Genomic DNA, 16,211 nt, shown 5'->3' with positions numbered 1-16,211 from the left:
TAAAAACAAGCTTAAAGTATATCGGCTTTACACATAAGCCGAAGAAAGGAAGAATAACTTAAATAAAAAACAGTCCAAATCTTTAAGAAAGGGATTAATGGTTATCATATGCATAAGGTTCTTTTAATCTTTACAGTTTTGCTGTGGAATAATGCTCTTGTACCCTGTGAAGTTTTATTACTTCTATTGGTTTAACAAAATACCATCAGTCAATAGCCAAGCAGAAAGTATAGTTGCAGTGACAAGGCTAGAAGAATTCTGAAAAGAGGAATAGTTTAGTTTGCAGTCACCACCCAGATTCAGAGGAAGCAAGTTGAAAATGTTGCACTAAGAAAAGATACCAAGCCACGTGGCTGAACACAGATAAGAATGAATTATGAGCTAATTTAAAATGCAAGAGCTAGTTAATTATAAGCCTGAGCTAATAGGCCAAACAGTTTATAATTGTCATAAGCCTCTATGTGTTTCTTTGAGACTGGGGACCAGGTAGGATAGAAACTTTGAGGCTGGGTTCAAGGTAGGATAGAAACTTTGTCTACAAAGTTTCAATAAAAAAATATTACTAATAAATTATCTCTAATACTCATGGTTAATTATGAATTACCATTTAAACATTGGCTAGGTTTTATTATTGATAGTGCTTATTTCTATATGATATGTCTCCCTAGAGTGACCTGTGTTTAGCCTTCCTTCAAGCAGTTTATGTAAATCTCCTCCTTTTGGTCTTTGAGTCAAACTGTCAACATACACCAATCACAAGTTGACAGGTATATTTTTTCCTTTTTTTTCTTTCTGTCTTTTTTTTTTCTGGCCAAAATATTACTTGCTCATTTTTATTGTTCTTATCCATGAAACTGAAAAACAAAAAGTAATGAAATAGCTCATAGGATTCCATTTTAGTCTGTTTGTGCTGTTACAATGAAGCACAATAATCTAAGCAACATAAATAAAGCAAGTTTTTTTTTTCTTTTTTAGGTTAACAATCTGGCACACAGTGTCTAGTGAGAGCGCATTAGCTAGATTTCAGGGATCCACCTTGTTTTGTATCTTCACAAAAGAGAAAAGTAAAGACTCTCTGAACTAATTCCTTTTATGAGTCAGTCACATTACACCGTAAGCCTCTGGTTATATGATTTCATTACATTACAATAGACCTCCATCCTAAATTTATCACCTTGAATGATAAATTAAGATTTCAACATCTATATCATGGAGGGAACAAAACATTGAATTAGTAGCACTCTATTCCTATTCAAGTAAAATCCATGATTCTTCTGGCTTTAAAATACATTTATTCCATCACAAAATCTTCATAAAGATTTTAATTATTAGAATATCAACTAAGCCCAAAATGTTTTCTAAATATTTAAACTACATATGGGCAAGAAATATTTTATGATTCATACTAAAGCAAATTTCTTTTCAAATTTGTATTATTAATTCAAGAAATCTCTGTGGTTTTAAAATAATGTGATGGCAAAGCATAGATTAGCATTCCCACTTTAAAGGTGAGGTATAATAGAATATTAGAGGGAACAACGCCCAGGCAAATGAACAAGTAGTAAGTTAATAACATCAAAACCTGAGACTTAAGTGCCAATCCCATTGCCTTGATCTCCAGGCACACTAAATCTGCCATAATATTTTATGTGGAAGATCAGGAATTTAGCAGTTCTCCACCTGATTTCTATGATTCAGTCTACTGACAGAGCTACTAGTATTCTAAAATTTAAATACAGTGTTATCTATAAATAAACTTTATACCAGAGTATCTGACTCTGTACATAAATGTACAAATAGCAGTTATTATTTTAATTTGTATTATCAATATTTAAATAGACACTATAAGATCATAACATAAGATACAAATTTGTTTCTTTCCTTCTATTTTTTAATTTATTTTTAGTCATAATGCATTATTTACATTTTTGCCAATTAATCTCAAAGGAAGATACTCATAACTTATAATATTTATTATAGAATTAAATTCTAATGAAAATTTTGGCCATTAATAAATAAAAAACAAAATGATAAATTTCAAGTTTATAATAACAGATTGTTTTTATAAATCTAATGTGTGTGTAATTCAGTATTTTTACATCTTTTCTTCAAATTCTTTCTAAATTTTTGTTTGAAACAAACACACAGTTAGCAATAATAAGCAATCATTCATTTGCTAATAATACAATTAAGTAAATGTCTCTTAGGAAATACATAATGATGAAGTCTTTTGTTTTCTCATAATGTCCTAATTTTTCTTTAAATTTTTTCATACAATATATGTTGATCATATTTCCTAGTTCCCTAGATCCTCTGAGATACTTCTAATCTTCCTACTCTCATAACTTCATGTTCCTTCTTCCACAATTTGTCATCAGTTGAATAATAACATAGCACCAAGTCATTTGAAAAACTAGTGAATATGACATGTATTTTGTACTGACTTATATACATGTTATATTTATCACACTAAAAATTTTAAAGAAGCAAATTTTTTAAGTATAAGATAATAAATAACATTTAAAAAACATAAAATTATAGAAGATAAAAAACCTGAAAGCATAAAAGATGTTTGTGGAATAATGTGTCTGTCCCAAATGAGATTACCTTGGAAAAAAAGAGTATTATTTAATGAGATATCCTCTCTTCCTTTCCTTTTGTAAATGTAGTAAAGGCTTGGGAGAGAGAAGAAAAAGTATAGAAATATATAGAAAGAAGTAAATGGTTTTTTTTAAAAAATTAAAGTCCTTAAAGAGACAGAGTACAATCATAGATTAAATGATAAAGAAAAATAATTATGGATTATGTATATTATTGTGTATTTTATTTATTTTTTTGACTGTGAAGGAGTTAAGTACAGAGAGAGATTTCATTGTATGGACTGATAATCTAAACCAACATGTATATCTTAAAGGTATCTTGATTTCAAAATATGGGTATAAGGCTATGTTGCTTTGGAAAAGAGGTTCTACTTTTGTTCCCACAGAAGACAAGAACCTGTGGAATTCTTCCAGACTAAAGTGGTTTCATGGACCCAAGTCCCACTGAAAGTTTGCTTTGAATAGTCCTCAACTAATTACTTCACACAATAAACATCAGGAAGAGGTTTGGATAAAACTATGCCCATATTCCCAAATATTGTCTATAACAGTTTATTTACATTTAAAGGGGGATATGATATTGAGATTTGCATGAGTATAAAGCCTAGCTTATTCATACAAATTTAAGGTCAATTTTGTTATATGTATATTTTTGCTCTTGATTAAGGTACTGTGATTGTGCAGTTCAGTTAAAAATGGTATTGGCACAAAAACAGAGATGTTGACCAATGGAATTGAATTGAAGACCCGGATATTAATTCACAAACCTATGAACACCTGATTTTCAACAAAAGAGCTAAAATTGTACAATGGAAGAAAGAAAGCATCTTTAACAAATGGTGCTGGCATAACTGGATGTCAACCTGTAGAAGAATGAAAATAGATCCAAATCTATCACCATACACAAAACTCAAGTCCAAATGGATGAATGACCTCAATATTAATCTAACCACCCTGAACCTGACAGAAGAGAAAGTGGGAAGTAGTCTGCAACGCATGGGAACAGGACACCTCTTCCTACGTAGAACCCCAGTAGGACACACAATAAGAGCAACAATGAATAAATGGGACCTCCTGAAACTGAGAAGCTTCTGTAATACAAAGGATACTGTCATTAAGACAAAAAGGGAACCAACTTAATGGGAGAAGATCTTCACCAACCTTACATCAGACAAAGGTCTGATCTCCAAAATATATAAAGAATTAGAGAAACTAGACATTAAAACTCTAATTAACCCAATTAAAAAATGAGGTATCGAATTTAACAGAGAATTCTCAACAGAATAAGTTCAAATGGCCAACCTCCATAGCGATCAGGGAAATGAAAATAAAAACAACTTTGAGATACCATCTTACACCTCAGAATAGCTAAAATCAAAAACACCAATGATAGCCTATGCTGGAGAGGATGTGGAGTAAGGGGAACACTCATCCATTGTTAGTGGGAATGCAAACTTGTGCAACCACTTTGGAAATCAGTGTATTGGTTTCTCAGGAAACTGGGAGTCAACCTACCTCAGGACCCAGCAATTCCACTCTTGGAAATATACCCAAGAGATGCCCAATCATACTACAAAAGTATTTGTTCAACTATGTTCATTAGCAGCACTATTTGAAATAGCCAGAATCTGGAAACAGCCTAGGTGCCCCTCAATAGAAGCATGGATAAAAAAGGTGTGGAACATATAAACTTTAGAGTTTTACTCAGTGGTAAAAAAACAATGACATCTTGAATTTTGCATGCAAATGGATGGAAATAGAAAACACTTTACTGAGTGAGATAACCCAAATCCAAAAAGATCAATATGGTATGTGCTCACTCATAAGTGGATGATAGCCATAAATAAAGGACATTGAGCCTATAATCCATGATCCTAGAGAAGCTAAATAAGAATGTGAACCCAAAGAAAAACATACAGTTATCCTCCTAGATATTGGAAGCAGACAAGATTGCCAGGCAAAAGTTGTGAGCAAGGGGGTGGGGGTGAAGTGGGGATAAGGGGAGTTGGGAGAGAGAAGGGAGAAGGAGAGGATTGGGGAGAGCTTGGGGAATGGAATGGTTGAGATGGCGGAAGGGTAGATATGGGAGCAGTGAGTAGACATCTTAATTAAGGGAGCCATTTTAGGGTTGGCAAGAGACATGACTCTAGAGGGGTTCCCAGGTGACCAAGGGGTTGTCCCCTGCTTGTCCTTTGGTAGCAGAGGAGAGGGAGCCTGAACTGGCCCTATCCTATAGCCACACTGATGAATATCTTGCATATCACCATAGAACCTTCATCTGGAGATGGATGGAGATAGAGACAGAGACCCACATTGGAGCTCCCAAGGTTGAAATGAAGGGCAGAAGGAGGGAAAACATGAGCAAGGAAGTCACGACCATGTGGTTTGTGTCCACCCATGGAGAAGGTGGAAATGATGTAATGGGAGCTCACCAAGGCCAGCTGGACTAGGACTGAATGAGCATGTGATCAAACCAGACTCTCTGAATGTGACTGACAATGAGGGCTGACTGAGAAGTCAAGGACAATGGCACTGGGTTTCTATTCTACTGCATGGACTAGCTTTGTGGGAGCCTTGTCTGTTTGGATGCTTACCTTCCTAGACCTGGATGGAGGGGGGAGGACTGTGGACTTCCCACAGGGCAGGGAACCCTGAATGCTCTTAGGACTGTAGAAGTAGGGACAGGGGGGAGGGGAAGTAAATTGGAGGAGGTGAAAATTTTTAATAAATAAATAAATACGTACTGTATAATTAAGAAATATAGGTTAATAGATAATCATCTATTATAGTCAAGCTTGTAGTCATGTTAATTATATTTTCTAGATGTACAGAGATTTATTTCAGATAGAAAAGTATTTTTCAAACCTTTCAAAGACTACAGAATATGGCATTTAAAATGTTTTAAGAAATTAGGACTTTTCATGACAGAGACACATCTGCTCCTGGCAGTACCAATTACTTCAAGAGCAAGATGGGCATTGAAGAGGCTTCTTGGGGAGTTGGTTAGCTATTTTGGCAACAAACTACTCTTTCCTGGATTTCTTGATGAACTGGCCAGCTTCATGAAAGAGTCTGGAAAGCATTAGCAGGACACAAAAGAAAGTGACTGATATACTGCCCATACAGGCAGAACTGTCTCTGAAATTTTCTGCTTTGTGGAAATATCTGCTGAATACTATGGGCCTGTGGGTTAAAGATTGGATGCCCCAATGGTACAGAAGGTCTTTGGGTGATTGTCCAGACAGTGAAATGTTTCTGTCAAATCTAGAGTTTTGGAAGTTGATTACAATGCACTTCCTGTTTACTTAGGTAATATTATATCCCTCTGGAGTTTTTGTTGGAGTTGAAAAATTGTTATTGTTATTGTTTTTCTTAGTTATGATGAAAGGTAAAGTAGTTATAAATATTGTAACTATAATTCTTGGTTGATAATTTTTTTGTTATATGTGATTTTACTATGCTAAAGTTAAAACCTTCATTTTTATTTAAACAGAAAAGGGAAGGCATAGTGGGATTTCCCTCTGTCTGCTGTGATTACCATTAATGAATAAAAAAACCTGCTTTGGAGCTATAGCAGGGAAGAACTTAGATAGGCAGGGAAAACTAAACTGAATGCTAAGAGAAGGAAAGGCAGAGTCAAGAAGAAGCCACGGAGCCACTGACAGAGTCAGACATGATTAAACTTTGCTGATAAGCCACTGCCACATATATATACACAGATTAATGAAGATGGGTTAAATTGATATGTCAGGGTTAGCTAAAAAGAAACTAAAACTAATGGGCCAAGAAGTGATTTAATTATTACAGTTTCTGTGTGATTATTTAGGTGCTAAGTGGCCAGGACCCAACAAGTGGCCTCCTCCTACAATTTTATGAGATTTTTCAAAAATGTAAATAACAAAAAATAAAATTTTCAATAATTTTATGCAATTCACAAAAATTAAATGATATTTTTCATGTTAGTTTTTCAATGTAAGTGGGAAAATTTGATTATCTCTGAAAATAGATTATCATGAATTTCTGGTGTCTAGGCAAATTTCCTTTATGAAGAATGATCAAGAAACTAGTGATAAGCCGGGCAATGGTGGCACACGCCTTTAATCCCAGCACTTGGGAGGCAGAGGCAGGCGGATCTCTGTGAGTTCGAGACCAGCCTGGTCTACAGAGCTAGTTCCAGGACAGGCTCCAAAAGCCACAGAGAAACCCTGTCTCGAAAAACCAAAAAAAAAAAAAAAGAAAGAAAGAAACTAGTGATAACTGGGTGTTGGTGGGGCATCCCTATAGTCCCACACAGGAGGCAGATGCAAGCAGATCTCTGTGAGTTTGAGGCCATACTTGTCTGAAAGAACTAGTTCCAAGACAGGTACCAAAACAACACAGAGAAGTCCTGTCTCAAAAATCAAACCAAACCAAAACAACAAACACACAAAAAGAAAACTAGTGATGAGGGTACAGATTATAGAATCCAACCTCTGTCAAATTAATGTTTCCCAAATACAAGAAAAATATAATTCATGAAGATAAATCTGAGAAAAATGATTTAACTTACTGAAATTAATTTGATAATGGAGACAATAATTTCAAAGCATTACCTTAAGAAGTCAAATATTTGTTTATATAAAATTAATAACATATTTCATAACATATCATTAAGCATTATATTTTCCAACCTAGATATTTAGTAGGTATACATAATGATTAAGATGAAAGAAACTTTTCTTTCTGCTTGAATCATCTTTTGAAAATATAAATTACAATTAAATTATAATTCTGGACTTGACAGGACTACTATGCACATGTTACAGCAGCTATGGTTTCTTGCACAAGACCAAACCAGTCACCATTCCAGCACAGATAGAAAAGGGTTCACAGTTTCCTGTTCCGAACTGAGAAACTAGTGCTGGTTGGTGTCTTTTGAAAGAGAGAATAGTGTCAGGGTAACTGTAGCTTCATAAAAGGAATTTGGCAATGACTCTTCTGTTTCTATATTGTGAAATACATTAAGGAGTACAGGTATTAGCTCTTCTTGGAAGTTCTGGTAGAATTCTGCAATGAAACCATCTGGTCATGGGCTTTTTTTGGAAGGGAGATTTTTGAAAACAGTTTCTAGTTCTTCGCGATTAACAGCTCTATTTAGATTGTTCACCTGGTCTTGGTTTAGCTTTGTTATATGGTACTTATCTAAAAAAAATGTTCATTTCTTTCGTATTTTCCAGTTTTGTGGCATACAGGCTTTTGTAGTAAGATCTAATGATTCTCTGAATTTCCTCTGTGTCTGTGGTTATGTCCCCCTTTTCATTTCTGATCTTATTTATTTGCGTGTTCTCTCTCTGTTGTTTAATTAGTTTGAATAGGGGTTTGTCGATCTTGTTGCTTTTCTCCAAGAACCAACTTTTTGTTTCATTGATTCTTTGGACTATTTTCTGTGTTTCTATTTTGTTGATTTCCGCCCTCACTTTGATTATTTCCAGTCTTCTGCTCCTCCTGGGCGCATCTGCTTCTTTTTTTTCTAAAGCTTTCAGGTGTGCTGTTAAGTCCCCGATGTATGCTTTCTCCGTTTTCTTTAAGTGGGCACTTAGTGCTATGAACTTTCCTCTTAGGACTGCTTTCATCGTGTTCCATAGGTTTGAGCATGTTGTTTCTTTATTTTGATTAAATTCAAGGAAGATTTTAATTTCTTTCTTAATTTCTTCCTTGAACCAGGTGTGGTTCAGTAGTTGACTGTTCAGTTTCCATGGATTTGTCAGGTTTCTGGGGGTAGCATTGTTGTTGCCTTCTAACTTTAATCCATTGTGATCTGATAAGACACAGGTAGACACTGATTTTTTTTTTTTTTGTATCTGTGGAGGTTTCCTTTGTTTCCAAGTATGTGGTCAATTTTCGAGAAGGTTCCATGAGCTGCAGAGAAGAAGGTATATTCTTTCCTATTTGGGTGGAGTGTTTTATTTAAGGGTATCAACATTGATAGGTTCACAACAATCAAATCAAAGCCTTAGTACTTGTTAGCACATGGGATATTGATGGAGAAATGGCAAAGGTGAATATCAAATTACTTTGTTAGCATGTGTGAAGTTCCCAAAGAATTAATAAAAATATTATATGAAAAAATGAATAAATAAATTATATTTGTTTGGTGTGATGATTGTGTACTTATGCTATAGTATAAAATAATAATTTATTCAAATTTCTAAAATTTAAGAATAATATTTGTCACATGAACTGACACAGAAGACTTACTATTTTTTTCATGAAGTGTTTCTGGGACATGGACACTGAAATTAAATGTGTGCATATAAAATTTTAACAAAATTATTATCATAAGTAATTATCTGTGGTTCAAAAAGAAAATGAATTCAAATGGACTATTTAAAAAATAATGGTCATAGAATAATTTTGTATCAAAACTAATTGAATAGACTTGAAAGCCTTTCTCTGGCAAGCTTTCAAAGCCCTAATTAATCTCTATTATTCAAAGAGAAAGAAGGGAAGTAAATGAATTAAATATTCATATGAAGACACCAAAAATTTTGTAATTAAATTATTCTAAAGAAGCAAGTGAAAAGAATTAATAAGATAAAGTACTTTGAAAGACTAATACCATGATAAACCTCATATCATGAAGCAATAACAAAAATAGATAAAAGAAAATGTATTAGAGATGTTGAGAAAGATTAAGCAAGATCAAACATTGGTAAATATTACATTACAAAGCACATGGATTGGTTAAAATGTTTTTTTTTTTTTGGAGATGACAGGATGTGAAAACACCGTTAAACACATTTATTGGCACATAGACTCTAACTACTGAACGGAGAGGAGTTCAGATATTCTAGGTTCATAGGGTCTGTATGGGTTAGTTACTGCTACTATTCGATTTCCCACCCGGCATCTGCACAGTTTCTTCTAACCAAAGATCTTTACTCACAGAATCAAATAACTCACAGGAATCCACCCATGCTTTCCCAGGCTTAAATTTTATCAAAAAAGCCTTTGCCAAACTTTCATGTGTGCTCCATTGAAGAGTTTTATGATTTCTCACTGAGTGTAATGTGCACAGCCTATATTAGTTAACAATAGTTGCCACTGTTAATAAGAAAAGTGAGTTTAGAATGGCAAAACCAAGTTTATATTGTACCATATATTTTATTTACTCAAATTATGGTATAAGTAATTATTTTAAATGAGTTATGTATTATCTTACAATAGTAAATAAAGAGTAATAATCATGATAATTCCCATCTTAGAACATCCATTACATTATACTTAATGGTATTTTATCCTTTTTTCAACATAAATTCTGTGAGTTAACTGAAAAAAGAAACATAAATGCAGCACATTTATTAATCTGTGTGAAGATATGTTTCTGTTTTACCTCACCTGCCTAAGGCACCTTCTGATTCATTTAATAATGAGTTGATTGGCCCATAGCTAGGCAGAGAGAATTAGATTGACTCCTGGAGAGAGGGGAAGAAACTGAGAGGTAAAGATTTGCCAGTAAGTTGTGGAAGAATTCATATATACGTTATTGAGAAGAGATAAGAAACAATGTGACTGAATGTAGATTAATATAAATTTGTTAATATAAGTTTTTGGAACTAGTTGGGAATATTCCTAATCTACAGCAAAGCTTCCAAAATTAATAAGAAGTCTCTGTGTCATTATTTGGGAGCTGGAGGTTCAAAAATATTCTGATTACAATGTTGTTTTCTCAATAGTTTCTAATAACTTTAATATATAAAATGAACATATATTTTGGTTTGGCAGATACATATTACGGAAGATACACTCACTCATCAGTGGAAAACATTACCTATACATATATAGATAAATATCATTTATTGCTTTGTCTTTGTAATAAGAAAAGAAGAAAGTATGAAAGCTTTTCAAGAAGGGGCAGAATTTTTTCTATGATAATATATGTCACCATAAAAATTCGAGAACAGTATCTTAAACATTGTTACAAGAATTTTATGAGATATAGTAAATTAGAAATATAGTTTGCTGAAGATAATAGGACTATTCAGAGTATAAAGCCTTACTATGCAAGCTTTAAGTTCAGAATCCTGATCCTGATAATCTCTGAATAGCCAAGGGCAGTACCATTCCTCTCGTTGTATCTACAGAGATATAGAAAGCAGTGGAAGGAAAAACTCTACAAGTTCAGAGACCATTTAGCCTAGCATAGGCAACAAACAACAGTAGGAGACCCTGAACAAACTAGCAAAACATTAGGACCTGCACCCACGGTTGTCTTGTGAGGTAGACTGGAATACCACAGCAAGCTCACACCAGGATCATGTGTGTGTGTGTGTGCATTCATGCACACAGGTGTTTGTATATGTGTATGTATGTCTGTATATAGAGTAAATATAAGTTGGAAATGCATAATTAACAGGCAACCAACCTTGTCAACTTTGGAGTTAGGTCCTAGATGTATTAAAAGCAGATCTCAAAAAGATTTCATACTTTTTAATTTTTTTAAGTAACTTCTAAAATTTGAACAATGTAAATATAAATTTTATTCATAGAATGTTGAGATATGCAAGAAGACTTTACCTCACAAAAACCCCCATAAAGGGTAAGAGGGGGAATAACTACATTAAAAGTGTATTCTTTTAGAATGGAGAAAAAAAAGCTAAAAAATATGAAAATCAATCCAGGAAACATAATGATAAATTTGCAAATTTTAATATAAACTAATAACAAGTTCCCCCCATTCTCCCCTTCTCCCTTTTCTCTCCCCATCTCCCCTTACCCCCATCCCACCCCACCCCCAAGATCTCAATTTTCTCCCCGGCAATTTTGTCTACTTCCCTTAGCCAAGAGGACAACTATATGCTTTTCCTTTGGTTCACCTTCTTACTTAGCTTCTTTAGGTTCACCAATTGTAGACTCCGTGACCCTTGTTTATGGTTAGAAACCAATTATGAGTGAGTACATCCCATATTCATCTTTTTGGGTCTGGGTTACCTCACTCAGGATAGTGTTTTCTATTTCCATCCATTTGCATGCAAAATTTGAGAAGTCATTGTTTTGTACCGCAGCAGACTGAGCTCCCAAGGTCCCAATGAGGAGCAGAAGGAGGGAGAACATGAGCGAAGAAGTCGGGACCACGAGGGGAGCACCCACCCACTGAGACAGTGGAGCTGATCTATTGGGAGCTCACCAAGGCCAGCTGGACTGCAACTGAAAAAGCATGGGATAAAACTGGACTCTCTGAGCATGGCGAACAATGAGGGCTGATGAGAACCCAAGGACAATGGCACGGGGTTTTGAACCTACGTAATGTGCTGGCTTTGTGGGAGCCTAGCCAGTTTGGATGTTCACCTTCCTAGAAATGGACGGAGGGGGGAGGACCTAGGACTTACCACAGGGCAGGGAACCCTGACTGCTCTTTGGGCTGGAGGGGGGGGGAGAGGTGTGGGGGAAGGGGGAGAAGGGTGGGAGGAGGGGGAGAAGGGTGGGAGGAGGGGGAGGGAAATGGGAGGCTGGGAGGAGGAGGAAATTTGGTTTTTTTTTCTCCTTTTCTCAATAAAAAAAGTTAAAAAAATAAATAAAATTGAAATATTTTGTAAAAAAAAACTAATAACAAGCTTTGAAAAAATGGTACAGAATAATGAAGTGAAATGAGTGACTAAGAAAAATATCTGAATGACAATATGATTACACAGAATAAATTTCACAAAGTTCACAAGGAATACTGAGGAATTATCTGCAAAAATAAACATTGTAACCAAATTATAGAATTTTTAAGAAAATGTTACATTATAAAATAACCAAAATCTTATAAAAAGTACACATCAATATTTAATGGTAAGCATTATAAACATTAAATATGCTAAAGTATGGGTTTTTAACACTCCAACAAATGAACTTTAAAATAGATGGAGCACAATTGTTTTCTTCAGTATTAGGAAATAGAATTCTTTTGTGGATTTCAATGGACAAATTAATTATAAAATTTAAAGGAAATGAATGAAAAAAAAAACCTTTCATTGATTTCCTTTAAATTTTATAGGTTAATTTAAGATATAAGAGTAAGTGAGAAATATGCTTAAGCTATTGGCCAAAGAGTATTGCAAATAATATACTTTCTATATGATTATTTTGAATCTGAGCTGCTAGGAATGAATGAACAGCCTCCCCCAACAGATTGGCATGCCAATGTAGTTAACTACATCCATATGAAACCTGAGAGAGGGAGGGGGAGAGGAGTGGGGGGAGGGGGAGAAGGGTGGGAGGAGGGAGAGAAGGGTGGGAGGAGGGGGAGGGAAATGGGAGGCTGGGAGGAGGTGGAAACTTGTTTTTTTGTTTATGTTTTTTTCTTCTTTTCTCAATTAAAAAAAATAAAAATAAAAATAAATCTTGACATAGAAGAACAAAGAATGGCTTTTTGGTAGCAGCATCTTCTTGGGTGGGCTTCTTTCCTAAAAGTAAACAGAGGCATTACTCTTTTAAGGGATGGCTTCCTGAATTAGAGGTAGCAGCAAAAAATGCACGGCTTCTATAAAAAACAGTGGCATTTATGGGAGGTCCAGCTTTATATAACATCTAAATGGGGTTTGTGAGTACTGTGTTACAATCTGCTTAATGATGCAACAAAATCCTGCTGCATACCTGGGACTAGGGCCATGTAAATGGCTTGAAGAGATGGTGAACATGCCTCTGCCATGTTAGATTGGGCAGAAACACATGGCAAAGAAGCCTTAGTCCTAGTAAGGCTGCTTAGTGTTTTAGAAAGCACTCCTTGGATAGAAAAAAAATTCAGATCCGTAATAGGACAGATTCAGACATAAAAGACCTCTAAATGAGACACGGTGTGTTTAAAAATGTATGTAGGCTTGGGAGAGAGAGAAAAAAAGAGAAAAGAGACAGTAAATGTAATATGAAAGAGTACAGACAGTCATAGATTAAAGAAGTAAAGATAATAAAGTAAATATTAAACTTGAATAATACAGTAAGAAAATATAAAAAGTAATAAAGTAAGAAAAATAAGCCACATAAAGAAGGAATTTATACATAAAATCTGGATTATGTATACTGTTGTGTTTTCTTTAAATTATTTGACTGTGAAGGAGCTAAGTACAGAGAGACATTTCATTGCATGGGCTACTATGCTAAACCAACACGTATATTTTAAAGGTAGCTTGGCTTCAAAATTTGGCTCTAAGGATTTGTTGCTTTGGAAAAGAGGTTTTGTTTTTTCTTTCCACAGAAGATGAGAACCTGTAGATTTCTTCCAGACTAATTTGGTTTGATGGACTAAGACTACCTGAAAGGTGGCTGTGAATACATTCAAAAAATTACTTCACTCAACGAAAAGCAGGAAGCAGTTTCGAGAGAGCTATACCCAAATTCCAAAATATTGCCTCCCCAACACATGGGAGCCAGGAGGCAAAAGAGGAAGGTAACTAGAGGCCAGATACATTCTTAAAAGTTATGTTAACTATTATACACTTCCTTCATTTAGAGACAATATTCTAATGTTTCATTATCATCATCAGCTAAGAACCAAGTGTTCCATATATATGTCTATTAAAGATATCTTATATTAATAGTAATATGCTGTTGGCCCTTAATCATGACCCTCCAGCATGCAAAGGCCATCTAGTCAATTTCCAATGGTCTTTAAACACTTAAATGCTAGCATTATTTAAAGATCAAAGCCCTGGCACACAGTGGTGGCACACACCTTTAATTACAGCACTCAGGGGACAGAGGCAGGCAGATTTCTGTTAGTTTGAGGCCAACCTGGGCTACAAGAGCTAGTCCAAGGACTGGCTCCGAAGCTATAAATAAATAAATAAATAAATAAATAAATAAATAAATAAATGTCAACATCTCAATTTTTAACTGGGATTAATGGTAATGTCTACCATATATTTAAAAAGAAGATGCATATTTCAACATACAGTTTCAAATGTAGGAAATGCAGTAGAGAAAGGCGTAAACAGAACCAAACTAAATCTAAAGTCTAGCAAGACATGCTTTAAATTTGAAGAGTATCTATGTAAATGAAACCTTAATTTGTAAAAATAAATGTTACATAGATAGCAATGACCTTATTGCAATCATAATTAAATCTAAAGAAGGTTTTTCAAGTCCAGCACTGATCACACTGTTTTTCACATTTTGAGGAAAAAAGAAAACATCTCACAGCTGACAAAAACAAAAATAATGATGGCAGGAGAGACAGACAGAGAATAAAAGTCTGTATGCTATGACATACCTAGTTCAAAGAATTAAATTGTATATTGCAAAGGACAACTAATGTAAATCAGAAAGGTGGTTTTGTTGTTGTTGTTTTGTTCTATTCAGATACCTGTGAAAATATGAGCTATTCAAAAATTGCTTGTGTAAACTACATATTTAATCATTAATTTCCTTCAAGTTTGAGCTCAGAATCTCCCTATGTTGTGTTGAATGGCCTTGAATACATTCTGTAAATTAGTTTGACCTTGAACTTTTAACAGTCTTTCTTCTTCAGCCTCACAATTTCTTACACTTCATGTGCACACTACTATACCTGGCTAAAATTTGCTATTGATTAATGATGAAAATTTTCTGCATTTTAAAATTGCAACTGCATAAACATAATTTGAATGTAGTAGAAAAATATACATCAAATCTGTCAAAAACAATTCAGTGTGAGAGAGTCTATCAAAGCCAGAAAAGAAGGTTTTCTTTATGAATATATTTATTTTTCACTTCTTTCTAAATTTTATTAAGATTATACACGCACACACACATATATGATTTTGATGTGACATTTCCATGTGTGTACATAATTTATTCAATCACACTCACCATCTTCATTGTATTGTGTTGCTACCACCTTCCATGGGATTCCTTCCCTTGAGTGGTCCTCCTTCTAGCCCATGTCACTTTTGATCCTAGATTTTACATATGAAATTCAACTATAATATTTATCTTTCTGATTCTATAAGGGTGATCCTAATATAAGTCAGAGAATTTTTGATTATACACAAAGCAGAGTCCTTAAAATACTTGGAATCAAAAGAATAATTGGAAACCAATTTTTTGGAAAGCATTGCAGACATAAAATCATTTAAACTGAGATTTTTATTTATATCCTTATTTACTATAGGCAAGTTAGAATCAATACTTCATTTCAAATCACCATTGGTTTGGTAGATACAAAAGTGGCCCTGGTAAGTGTGAAAAGGTTTATATGTCAGTGTGTCCCTTTATACCCTTTAATTGTTGTTTGCATAATATTCTGTCTTTAAAATGATAAATTATTTGAAAACACAGAAAATGAAATGCCATTCTTAGATTCAAGGGTGTATATTTTATGCAACTAGCAAAGTATGTAATTATTTTGTAATAATTAATTCAATCTATAAAAAATTATTCCTGAATAAATTGACATGTATCTTTTAAAAATAGGAAAATAAACAAACTGGTATATGGAATAGTAATATATACTATTGGGGCATATGAGCAACACACATAATTTGAGTTATATTCTCTCTTGGCTAATGTGATTCCACTTTCACTTTTATTCATATATAGTGTAGATAAGTAAACATATAATTAATATAATTATAATATGAAGACCTATTTTTATAGATATATTTATCTTATGTA

The sequence above is a fragment of the Microtus oregoni genome, unplaced genomic scaffold, assembly GCF_018167655.1.
Source record: "Microtus oregoni isolate MIOR12 unplaced genomic scaffold, Mior012 000033F_ref0000390, whole genome shotgun sequence".
NCBI classification, from domain to species: domain Eukaryota; kingdom Metazoa; phylum Chordata; class Mammalia; order Rodentia; family Cricetidae; genus Microtus; species Microtus oregoni.
The sequence above is the reverse complement of the archived record's forward strand: the minus strand, read 5'-3'. Positions refer to the sequence as shown.